Raw genomic sequence first — 13,442 nt, forward strand, 5'->3', positions numbered from 1 at the left:
TAACTATAATTATTGATCCCTTATAGAATTGGGAGAAGGGGTTTCTTCTATGTGTAGGGCATATTGAAGGAATCAAAATGCATCTACTTCCTTATTTTAAAGACTGATTGCATCTATATTTTCTAGTTCTCATATTTGAAGCAGAAATAATCGATTCTATTTACAGTGTTGCTGTACAGGTTTTTGAAATATTCGTTTTTCTTTTAAACGGATTTCAAATAATTACATTTTTTTATCATTTGATTCCAATATTCCAATATTAAGGGCATACACTATTTCATCTGATACATTAATAATAATAATCTCAATATATGAAATAATACTATATGATATATGTATTGTGTATAAGCATACTTAACCATGCTTCTCTGTATATTGAATACCTTAGACAGTGTCATCTTCAGTTTAAAACTTACTCGAGTACAATTAAATATAGAAAAACATTTTTGTTCCATTATACGCGTGAATTGTATATTTGTCATGCCAACAGACATATATTGTATTATGTATCAAAATTGCAATATCATCACTTAATTCTTTTATTCGAAGCACAATCTATAATGATCTTTAAAGTCCGACATAAAAATTAGGGGAGACCGGGGCTAGTTGGGTTTATTTTTTATTGATAATCGTTCTTGGCAGTATCGCATTTGTTTATGGAAAACACGTCCGTATTTGATTTTTAAAAAATTGTCGGAATGTTTGGAAGTTTGAACGAGCCCTGACTTCAACAGTGAACACGGTTAACTAGGATTTCTGCTTTTCTCTCGCTGTCGCATGTTTAAATCCCTTTGTTTTTAAGCGGGGACACTCCTTTGTTGTCCTGACGTTTTGACCCCATATATTTCCAGAATGGTTGTTGTTTTTAATCTCCAGCCCCTCTATGATCGATTTATGTATATAACTCCATTCTGGTTTCCTTCGTTTACGTTCTTTTTGTAAATATCCGTAGTTTTCCTACTTCTTAGTTTTCCTTGCCTTGGTGCATAGGCGCTGTTTTTCCTTTTAGGATTTGTTTTATCGAGTGGTTGATCCATGTGTTACTGTTCTCCCCGCTGATTTATTTGAATGGAATACATGTATCTACATGTAGATAATCGACATTCAGTGTACCACTGTCATAAAGTTATAAGTACTAACCTATGATATAATTCAGCGATTGATCAAGGAATTTTGGAAGGAGGAGGGGGTCCATTTTCAGCTCCGAATGCCCCATTCCCGGCAAAAAGAACTAGAATCGCCCTGTTGCGATTTGGTTTTTTTTTAGAGAGTAATTTAGAGACATATACAAAATCCACAAATGTACTAGGTGTATTTATTTTTTGTTTTCAAAAGTAGTTATTTGTGTTTGTAATCTGAAGCAATACAAGTAAGAATAATCAATAAAACCTAAGTATTAAATAAATTCAATATTCAAATATTTAGTTGCTCTCAAAGCCACTAGATAGCAATAGAGCGTTTTTCCATTTCAATTTTGTACCTTAACGTTCCTGTACCCTCATTGGATGGTACATGTACCACATGCATCTATACTCAAGACTATATTCATCAACATAATGGTAAAATTTTAGATGGATGTTTTAAGAGCTTTGTGGATTTTGTGCGAAACAATTATTCACAAAAAAAGGACCCCGAATACGGTGAGGGGTGGGAAATGATGCATCTTGTTCCGGAATATATGCTGATAAAGTCTGTGTTATTTCTCTGTTTCTTTCATAGTAATAGTTTGATAAAAAAAATTCATCTGCATGTATGTAAATGACAAAGTCATCATCTTATACCACTATTTGAATTTGTGTATATATCCTGAAACTTTGATAATTTCTGTTACAACTTCCTGCTGAGGATACACATTTATACTGTCTATGTTTGTCCATCATCCAATGATTTAATATACGACATAGCCTCACTACATGTAAAATAATAATTCCATTAATAAAACCCAGAAAGTCTAGATATTTGATATCAGTAATCAATATTAATGTATATCAGCTGAACACAGTGAATATTTAGGTAAACATAAATAAATATTTACCTTCTTTGAAATAAATTTATATGTTATTGTGTCATAGCTGTTCAATTTCTTGAATTCCTTGTCCCAATCTGGGTATAAATATATATCAAAAACTAGATATCCTCTCCTCAGAAATAAAACTAAAGCAATATGTTGTGTAAGCAGATACAACATGAGCAGGATATGTATGTGAAAAAGAAAATGTAAATTAGTTTTTTCCAATGTTTTAGTCTGATGACAACCATATACATTCAACATTCATATTACAAAAAACAATCAGAGCTATCACGTTCTAATTTTCAAACGTTCATTACTGTTTTTCACAAAGTTCACGTACACGACTGACCGTCTATCTTTGACAAATGTCACTGGATGCTGGTCTTGTGTTATTTTGTTCAGTACTGTTTTTTCATTTCCCTGTGTCATTGATTAGCTCAACTACAACATCAAGAAATTTCAGCCTTTTTGATAATGTCAATACATGCATGGTTATTCTTACCTAAGAAAACAATTGTTATGTTATTGTAACTGTTTTATCATTATTTTTAAATGAAATCTTTGTAAAAAGTTTAATCAAACTCGGTTAGCAGAGCACTTATTCCAAAGGGGAGTGAAAAAGGCATATGAATTTGAGCTACTTCCCTTTTTATTGAGTTATGCCTCTTCATTTTAAAATTGTTTTCAAAAAATCTATTCCTACAGTTCTTTACACGGGCAGGGGATATAAATCTGCCATTCTGGGAACAGTTTTAACAATTCAGTGCAAGAAATTAAATTTTCAAAACCAATAGTCAGTCAGGCTAGTAGTTTCCAATTTTTCTACTAGTCTAGGTTTAAATTCCACCTACCCATTACATGATAAGTTATACCAAACTTTAATTATTCAAAGCGCTAGCAGTTGTTAGAACAAGTAGTCCAGATGGAACGTTCCAATTGTCTAAGTCTATCAGAATACCCTTAACACCTCCTTAAACCCTGAGTACCCAAATTCCTTTCATCATTTTTCATCATCACATTGTTTTATTTCTTTTCTATGTGTTATGGTTTACCTCTCCTCGTATTATCAGCCTGGGGATTTCTCTAACTGTAGTAAGGAAGACCTGGACCTGTTGCATCGTCACGTATCACTACAGACAAGATAAAACTCTTGTATGGTAAGATGAAGGAAAAGAAGTTCGAAAAACATCCGTCATCTTTAATTAGCAAGGAGATGTTGGGAACAAATTGGCACTCTTTGAGGAAGAAACATTAGCTGAACATTACCCTAGGGCTTCCATGTGTAACTAATTGGGACTGATTCAATAGTATCATGCTAATAATTTTCCTAACATGATATGCCTCTCTCATTTGGGACTTGCACTTGCTGTTTATACCACAGTTGTGAACATGGTTTTTCAATCCATAATCAGACTTTAACTTCCCTACGAAATAGACTGGGTCTTGACAATCAAGATACAGGAATGCTTATGAGGGCGAGTCTTAGACATCAAAGATCTACGTTTAACAGTGTGCCTAGACTCTGGAAAGGAAATAAACAAAGGAGGCTATACACTTATGGCTGTCAAATATTGTTTTAGGATTGTTTGTTAATTCACAATAAAGGACTGAACAAGATACAAATTTCAAACGAGTTTAGTTGTTTATGATTTAATTGATGTAAACTTTATAAAAATGTGACACAAAGAAACACATAAATGACTAATATAATTAATGACTTTTAGATGTAGTTGATCTCATGACTTATCGCTAGAAATTCTTAGATTAAATACTACATGTCATTGTGGTACAATCTCAAATAATATTCACTTTAGCATCATAAATAACACTTATTGAAACATGTCCTAATTGTATCCTGACAATTACAAATAATGCTGAATTATCACTTCGGTCGTCACCGAGGACATTCAGAAAAGCATCTATTAAGANGGGTGTGAATAAGGCATATGAATTTGAGCTACCTCCCTTTTTGATTGAGTCATGTCCGTTCATTTTAAAATTGTTTTCAAAAAATCTATTCCTGCACTTCTTTACACAGGTAGGGGATATACGTCTGCCATTCTGGGAACAGTTTTAACAATTAAGTGCAAGAAATTAAATTTTCAAAACCAATAGTCAGTCGGGCTAGTAGTTTCCAATTTTACTTATAGTCTAGGTTTAAATTCCACCTACCCATACTATGATAAGTTATACCAAATTTCAATTATTCAAACCGCTAGCACTTGTTAGAACAAGTAGTCCAGCTGGAACGTTCCAATAGTCTAAGACTATTCTACCCTTAATATCTACTTAAACCCTGAATACCCAAATTCCTCTTATCATTTTTCATCATCACATTGTTTTATTTCTTTTCTATGTGTTATGGTTTCTCTCTCCTCATATTATCAGCCTGGGGATTTCTCTAAATGTAGTAATGAAGACCTGGACCTGTTGCATCGTCACGTATCACTACAGACAAGATAACACTCTTGTATGGTAAGATGAAGGAAAAGAAGTTCGAAAAACATCGTCATCTTTATTTAGCAAGGGAGTTGATGGGAACAAATGGGCACTCATGGAGAAAGAAACATTAGCTGAACATTACCCATAGGACTTCCATGAGTGACTCATTGATACTTATTCAATAGTATCATGCTAATAGCTTTCCTAACATGTTATGCCTCTCTCATTTGGGACTTACACTTGATGTTGATACCACAGGTGTGAACATAGTTTTTCAATCCATAATCAGACCTTAACTTCCCTACGAAATAGACTGGGTCTTGACAATCAAGATACAGGAATGCTTATGAGGGCGAGTCTAAGACATCAAAGATCTACGTTTAACAGTTTGCTTAGACTTTGGAGAGTAAATAAGCAAAGGAGGCTATACACTTATGGCTGTCAAATATTGTTTTGGGATTGTTTGTTAATTTACAATAATGGACTGAACAAGATAAAAAATTCAAACGAGTTAAGTTGTTTATTTCTAATTACTAGGTATTGATGTTACCTATAAAAAAGTGTAAAACACAGAAAAACATAAATGACTAACATAATTAATGACTTTCAGATGTAGTTGATCTCAATTCTTATCACTACAAAATTCTTGGATTAATTACTGCATGTCATTGTGGTACAATCTCAAATAATGTTCACTTTAGCATCATTGATAATACTTATTGAAACATACCCCTATATCACCTGATAATCACAAATAATGCTGAATTATCACTTCAGTCGTCACCGAGGACATTCAGAAAAGCATCTATTAAGAGATATGTTCACGCAGTTTGGTTAATGATATTTTCTCAAATCTTTGATATGGCACACATATTGAAGAAAGTGGAAGTCTCTTTACTGGAGGTCCCAAATCATAAAACATAAACCAGCAGTGGAATTTTATGTGCTTCCATTATGAAACTTAATGCTCTGAATGTAAATGCAGGATACTCTAAAGATAATGGTAAAATGTTTATTTGTTTTCTTCGCAATGTATCCAAAGCGAACACAGTTTTTCGGTATTTATTGTCTAGCCATATTTAATTTAAAAAGACAGAGAACACCATTTAGTTCATAGTAAATTAATATTTTTTGTCAATTTCGGATATATATCAGAACAAAAATGTACAAAACACAACAGTGCATTGCAATTTAATCTCCGAGCAGTTTTAACCAATAAGAAGTTAGAATGACAAAAAACGTGCCAAACAATGCGATATACGATGGCATTACTTTTGGTGTTTTCTGGATTTTGCTGGGTTTTCTTTAGGTTATACGATATAACCTGAAAAGGGATATCATTTTGGAAATAGCCAAAACTCTATATTATTTTTATTACTTAACTTTTATTAAAACTGTATGTACGAAAAACAATATAATACATACAATTAGAAAACATTGTGGGTGTGAATCTATGCTAACTTTATTTTATTCAACTACTCGGAGGCTCTTGGAAGGCTTTGAAAACAAAAGTTGTTTGATGTAGGGCTTTCATTTATGCTTGGTTAATATGCGCGGCATGCGGCAAAATGTCTATCAAAGGGCGGTTTAGTACAATTGCTCACCATTTCAATAGCTCCTTTTTGATATATGATTTTATGGCAAATCAGGATGTTTGCTTTACTTGAAGGTAATAAGTAGTATGCTGTAAATATCATGTGCGGTATTTGAGTAACGACAATCGAACAATGTATGTAACTTTGATTTACTGCGTCACAGAGCAGAGCGGCTATGTTTCAACTTAGAATTATTTACAACGTTAAATATCGTTACTGTAGTCGTAACAAGGAGGTAGGAGCGGATGGGCTTACGTACTCGAAAAATACGAGAACTAGATACAACAACATGAGACTTGTAGCAGGGATCTAGTCTTGCGGTAAATGGCAAAAGTATAATGACAATATTGTGTATAACGCAAAATTATTGTTTCCGTTGGCATCTGTTTATTATTCATTTACAGATAGTTAAACATGATTAAATTGATTTTTCACAAGTTCGTCTTTTGCATTTAGATGTACACTTTATGTTTGCGGTCTGAAAGAAATTCGAATAAGTGTTTGTGTTGAAATTTGCAATACGTAAAGTGGACTGGACGTGCCTGGTACACATTGTGTTGATCAATACTATTTCCTGGTACACATTGTATATATTTGGTAATCACTCTCTTTTAAACATTGAAAAGTACGATATCTTCATTGTCTTTGATCAAATCAAGCATGGTAGAAAGACAATGCCATATTTTGATGATCAGATTATATAAACATTACATTATTATGTGATTGAAAATGAAGAATAATAAATCCTTTATTAGAATGATAGAAGAAAACAATATCAGCGATATGTAAGTTATATCATTGACGCATAGTCCTTTCAAATTGACTTGCCAGAAACATGTGCATGTAATCGTAACAACCAAACACGCTTTTAAGTACCCTACTAAAGCCTTCTTCCTGTTACCGGAAAGTAGCCCGTTTGTGTTTTTATGTGACGCTGAATTTTCAAATAATTGAGTACTTCTCTAACGACTTCGTAAAGGTTATACATATTCTTGGCATGCATACTTTCTTTGGGAGGATCAGTCCTTTTAAATTGTTGAAGAATAGAGGACAATGCATCAGCTGATTTTATCTGATCGGAACAAACAGTATGATGTGCTTGATATGAAAACATAGTTTTTTATAATTGATTTGTCGAATACTTTTTAATATCTACTTGAAATTGGTCTATACCATAAAATATAAAGTTTCAAAACACTTGGTAAAATATTATCTAACCATTTGGTTGTATAATTTAGAATGCAGATTTTAAACTGTTGCCATTCATTTTCTTTTGAATGACTTTTACTTTGCTGGGCAACTAACTTACTTACTAGGTTACTGAGGTTCCTAGTAATTTGAATAGTTCTTTAATAACATTGTATCAGCTCAACTATAATAATTGCTAAACTACAATATTAAGAAATTACAGCCTTTTTTATGATGTCAATACATGCATGATCATTCTAACCTAAGAAAACAATTGTTATATTACTGTAACTGTTTTATCATTATTTTTAAATAAAATCTTTGTAAAACGTTTAATCAAACTCTAGGTAACTGAGTTTCCTAGTTATTACATTGTTTGTTGACCTAATTTGGTATGGATGCTCTTTTTATTAAATACATCGTGTAAACTCTTTCCGTACAAGAATGTTAATATTCTCTCTTATTCCTGTAAACGTTATTTCACAGCTAACTATTGTATACAATGAGAATACATATGATATTTTCCACTCGAAACTGGGAAATACAACATAAATTTGACCCTCAACAAATTATACGTTTGTGCTTGCCTCGAGTGATGATACATATACTTTTTCTCAAGTCATCGGAGTAAATATTCTTGTCTATAGAACAAACACTCGCACACAATCACTCACATACAAGGCCACGCCTACTTCTATGCCCATGCCCACGCAGAGAGAAATTAATTGTATAATATTGCACCAATGGTCACACGTCTTTGTATGGACAGATACTAAATACAATACTTGCTTTTAATCTTTTCATTATATATTTGAAATACACTTACTTTATATCTTCAATACAAAGAACATGCATTTTTTAAAGTTTGTGATATCAGAAAACAATTAGACTTGTGCTATCAGCATGGCAGTTGTGTTATACCGACAGGTAGTTTAAAGGCGCGCTCATATACGTTGAGTTACATATCACCGGTATTACAGAGGTCTCAACATGGTTGTGCTAGCTTTGCTCCTTGTCTCTTTAAGTATATCGGAAGGAAAGGTAAGGATGTTTACATACATAGTATTTAGTGCATGTTGTCTTGCAGCAATTGATTTGAACGGTTATTCGATTTCTTTTTGTAGTAGCTACGAACTTTCAGTGTATTCTATTTGATATAAGTTTTAATCAACATGTTAACTACACATATATATGTATCACACTTCATAGGAGTCCAATTAATGTATACAGTTTATTTGGTAACGAAATATAAAATCGTTTCACACAATATCATCCGTTTTAAAAGTTAAATTTTGCATTACAATGAACGATATGTCTGATAATAAACGTCATATTGATCAAATAAATTGATCACGAAAAATGATTTTAAAAACGACATTTTCAATGGAAGTGCTTTTTTACGGCTATACTTAAGTACAAGATTAATGTTGTGCTAGTTATAGACATTTCACTGTCAAATACTTATGAATGAATGAGCCGATTTTCAACATATGCGGGAAAGTTTCTATGATATGATTTAATGAAAAGTTCGTTTTATATAGTTTATATGCAATGAATATAAAATAATTTACAATTCGAACAAAAAGATATGCTATCATATTCAACAATCAAGTCGTTTGCTATTGATATTTTTATGCATCTTTCAAACATGCTATCATTTATATCATGTTTGATGTATCCTTTGTGTAAGTTCTGATTTGGTTGTCAGTATACTGCCACTGGGTCGAATACTGTGCAAGATGCCTCTGGCATAGTTTAGTATCATTTTCATTCCATTATCTGTAATAACCCTTCACACTTTCTCCATTCGTTTTGGAACTAATCTTGGCTAAATATCCTTTTTGCTTATAATATTTTGTTGCACAGCATATTATATCACTAATGGCATAAATCAATGCACTGAAATTCAGTGTCTGTAGTAAACACTTTATTTTAAATGAACTGCTTGATAATAAAACTTATTTTATTATCCAATTTCTGTCAAGAGTTGTTAATCTTACCAAATATCACAGTTTGTTTATTTACTGACGAAGGAATGAAAAGTGTCACCAATAGATTGTTAAAGCTTAAGATGAGACTTTTTTTATTGGTATTTAAGGGAAACATTTATCCATTTAAAGACTGTTGTAGATTTTTAATCTTTTCCCTCTATTAGACATTGTAGCATCGTTTTGTAGGTATTAATAATGTTACGAGTAATCCAACTCACATGCTGCAAATTTATTAATTTGATTACGATTAAAATGATAAAATAAAGTAAGTTTATATATCCAGTATTTTGTTTCTTTTCTTTTGGTAATGATATATCAACTTGGTTAAGGTTTTTTGTAATGTCAAGGGGCATATGTAAATCAAAGTGTTAATCTTTCTCCATTTATCAGCTCATATTATCGGCTGTTGTCAAGGCGCACGCCACATCCAATAGAAATAATTTGTACACATGACACATATGTGTATTATGTGTATTACTAAACAATTAAATAATAATTCTAAGTGTTTTGCCTGCAGTTGGACAGAGATCCTTAAAGTCTTCCTCATGACATGAAAACAGTTATAGGATTAAAAACACATTATGTCATTGATCTGTTCCACATATAGCATTTTATGTTGGACCGATGGAAAAACTGAATCAAAACCTCAGTTGCAATGTTTTACGATATATTCAATGAATGAGGTAAGGCCTTTTTAATATCAACTATTTTTGTATTTAGATACGCCCATGACAATATACAATTGTTTCATGGCTATTTGGCGAACAGTCAAAACTATCATCCCGAGGTAGGGGGAAGCCCTGGGGAACTGTTTGCCCGAGGCCGCTAGGGATGATAGTTTTGACTGTTCCCAAAATAACCATGAAACAATTGTTTTATTACCAAATAAATATTAGTATCAATGCTGCATGCAATGTTTCCATTGCATCAACACTGAGTCGCGGTCACCGAAACGCTTGAACGGGGCTCTCGAGGGGGGATTTCTGCGCATCGAATTCGCGCCGGATAACAGTTCGCTCTGACCGGGAAAACAGTTTTGACTGTTTCACCCCTACAGCCAAAATTGGACAAAAGGCCAGAAACAGTCAAAAATGACTAATTATAATTTATATAGACTATTGGGTAATAAATGATAATAGCAAACTTTAGAAACTCAATATTTCCCCTTTCACATTTCAGGACAGAGCATGCCATTTGCGGAAGGGAGATCTGTGTAACGTTATGACCTGCAATGATGAGAACGGAAAGACGTTTATCAGTACATCATACGCTTCTGATAGATCAATATGTTTCTTTCGTTGTGACAATGAAACATTTTCAACAAGGAAATTATGCACTGACGGGCAATGGTCAATCTATAAAAGAAATGGTACACTGTACACTTGTATTTATAAAGCCTGGGGATAAAAAAGAAAAGCTTATGTCGTTATGAAAAAAAATTGATAGAATAATAAAGTCTCAGAAGATTTCTGCAACTTTGCAAGCAAACGGTGCTTAATTATTCGATGATTGTTTTACGCAAATATTATTGGCCCTGCTATTGGACTAACATAACATAACCTCGTAGCTGTAGTTTTGAATTAATTATGATAGGGTTTGCACGAATTACTTAATTAAGTATAAATTATCATATGTACCTTAAAATGATAAATTGTAACTAAATAAATGGTTTTGTAGGCAACTTTTCCTTTTCAGTATTCTACGTAAGCTTCGGAACACTTTAGATTGCGAGACAATTGCACAAATGTTTAAATGAACATCATATTTGGGCTGATGAAAACGGTTGCAAATTTTTCAAATCCAAAACGGTATGCATGCATTTTTGTCAATAACGTTTAAACCTTAACGATCCAGACCTTAAACTTGATGGCATACCCAGTCCCGTCGTTAATCATTAGTAGTAAATATCTTGGCGTTATATCTTATAGAAAAGTATTGTTCCTTGCTTTTACAAAGCGTATTAAGGCGAAACGCATTAAAGCGCTTCATTTTCTGAAGTTAGTGTACTGTAATGACTGATAGGAAGGCATATGAGTTAATAGAGAACTTTTCAGATCTAAAATGATATATTGATCCACAACCCTGCAGGTTGGGGATCGAGAAAAGAATACACAAACTGTTACCTGCTGCATGTATCGTAAGAGGCGAGTAAACCCCCTGCAGAATTGGAAATTTGCTTTTGTGTCCTTTATTTTATTATACAAAAGCGACAAAACTTAATCTACTGCATCCATTGCAATATTTGGGATCTATATCTTTCTCTCTACCTCTACTTGCCTTTGATTTCCTAGCACCTTGCTTGGCAACACCTCACTTTTGACTTTAATGTTGAGCGTTCGCCCAGGTAAGGAAGGCAATGGGTTCTGTCCCGTGGCCGGGACATACCAAAGTCCTTAAAAATGGTCGTTGTTATTCGCTGCATCGCGTTCAGCATTTAGGGGAATGGCAAAAACTGGTTTAACCGTTCTGTATAATGTGACCGGGCGGGATGATCTGCTTGGAGCCTTAGGCATTTCATTTCAGTTAGATAGCACTACAAAGTTGGCAACAGATCCGCGCTTTTACAAGGAGACAATAACATCAACATACCCTGCCTCCAGCACACATACACACGTGCACAAATACACAACACACATGGAGACACGTCCTTAAATGACATAAGCTGTCAATAGGTCGTTAAACAAAATCAAACCAAACCTATTGATCCATTGTTTATGGATCCGCGCGAAAATCACATCTAAAAATACTGGATACCGTACCTCATCAAAGTCTGAGACTTGTACTTGTGAGCTTTCAAATCCAACCCTGTTGCAAGTCTTGAAAGCAAATTATTCATCGTCATACAATCGTAAAGAGAAACTATTATCGAAACATTTGCTTTAACAAGAATGAAATCCTTTAAATCCAGCTCGAAATAAAAAAAAAGAATCCTTCCAAGCTGTATTCCATTGAAAATCAAAATCAACACATTAAGATATATTGGTATTTTCTCCGTACCTTTTGTGTGCCTGAGATTGTTTTTACTTCATGGGACTGTTAAATATGACACTGAATATAAAGCGCTTCATTCGTCTTTGACGAAGCTGCAGTTAAAAAAATCGTTCAATCATTTTATACCGATGGTTCGAAAGATCGTCATAAGCTCGCCGCAGCCGTTGCAAAAATGCTGTCACTAGGTGAATGATGAACCTAGATAAAATATCTATTCTGATTCCCTTTCTTTTCTAAACAGCTTTCTTAAGAAAAAAGGGAGTTAAGTATCTATTAGTAATATATATGAACATTATGACTTGGTGCCGGTATTCTCTCTAAATAATATATTGCATTATGCTGGATTCCCGGCCATTTGCGAATTCAAGGTAACAAAAGGCAGATCTTGCCACCAACGCGGTTTTATTGCAATCATCTGTTGATTTTAAGCTTAATTTTTACAGATTTTTTAACCATTTTGAACGAAGTTTGTGATTTCACAGATGTAAATTAATTGGAATCAATGCTTGCGTATTCAACAAAATAAACTCTATAAAACCTGTAATCTGTGAAACGTGTCCTAGCTACAGTAACAAGTTTATGAAAGGCGAATACCAACTTTAATGCATAACATGTCACGAACCATTACAAAGTACTCCGTGGTTTTTCGCTATGTAACGTCTATATATTTAAAAGGTATTTCTTTGAATATTTTACAGTTATAATAACATGTTAAAGTTTCTGATATAATGAAAATCTATATATTTTTCCATAAATGTATTGTGTTATTATTATATGAGATTTTGTTTGAAATAGGTATGGGAAGTTCAAATGGAATGCAGCAGGCATCGGTACGAGCGAGAAGAGGATTTTGGAAAGATGTAGGACATGTGGTTGTTTGCTTGGTGACATTTGGCCAAATATGTGGTGGACGGAACAGTAAGTTATACATAACCTATACACTTTTATTCCGGCAAAAAAAAATGATATCGATCAACAACTTCCTGTTTATGTAATACGAATATGCACTGTCATGTGATCTACTTTTGCGTCGAGAGCAACTTAATCCAGAAAGTTATAATATATAATGGTGCAAAACATATTAAAAAAACCATATATACATTTTTAGTTAGAATACTTTTAATTCAGCGTTCAGCTATACGAGAGTGTTTACATGTATATTTACCTTGAGAGAGAGCTGCCTTTAAAGATCAAGGTCGCTGTGACTGTGAAAAGAGTTTCACC

The sequence above is a fragment of the Mizuhopecten yessoensis genome, unplaced genomic scaffold (assembly GCF_002113885.1).
Source record: "Mizuhopecten yessoensis strain PY_sf001 unplaced genomic scaffold, ASM211388v2 scaffold7317, whole genome shotgun sequence".
NCBI lineage: Eukaryota > Metazoa > Mollusca > Bivalvia > Pectinida > Pectinidae > Mizuhopecten > Mizuhopecten yessoensis.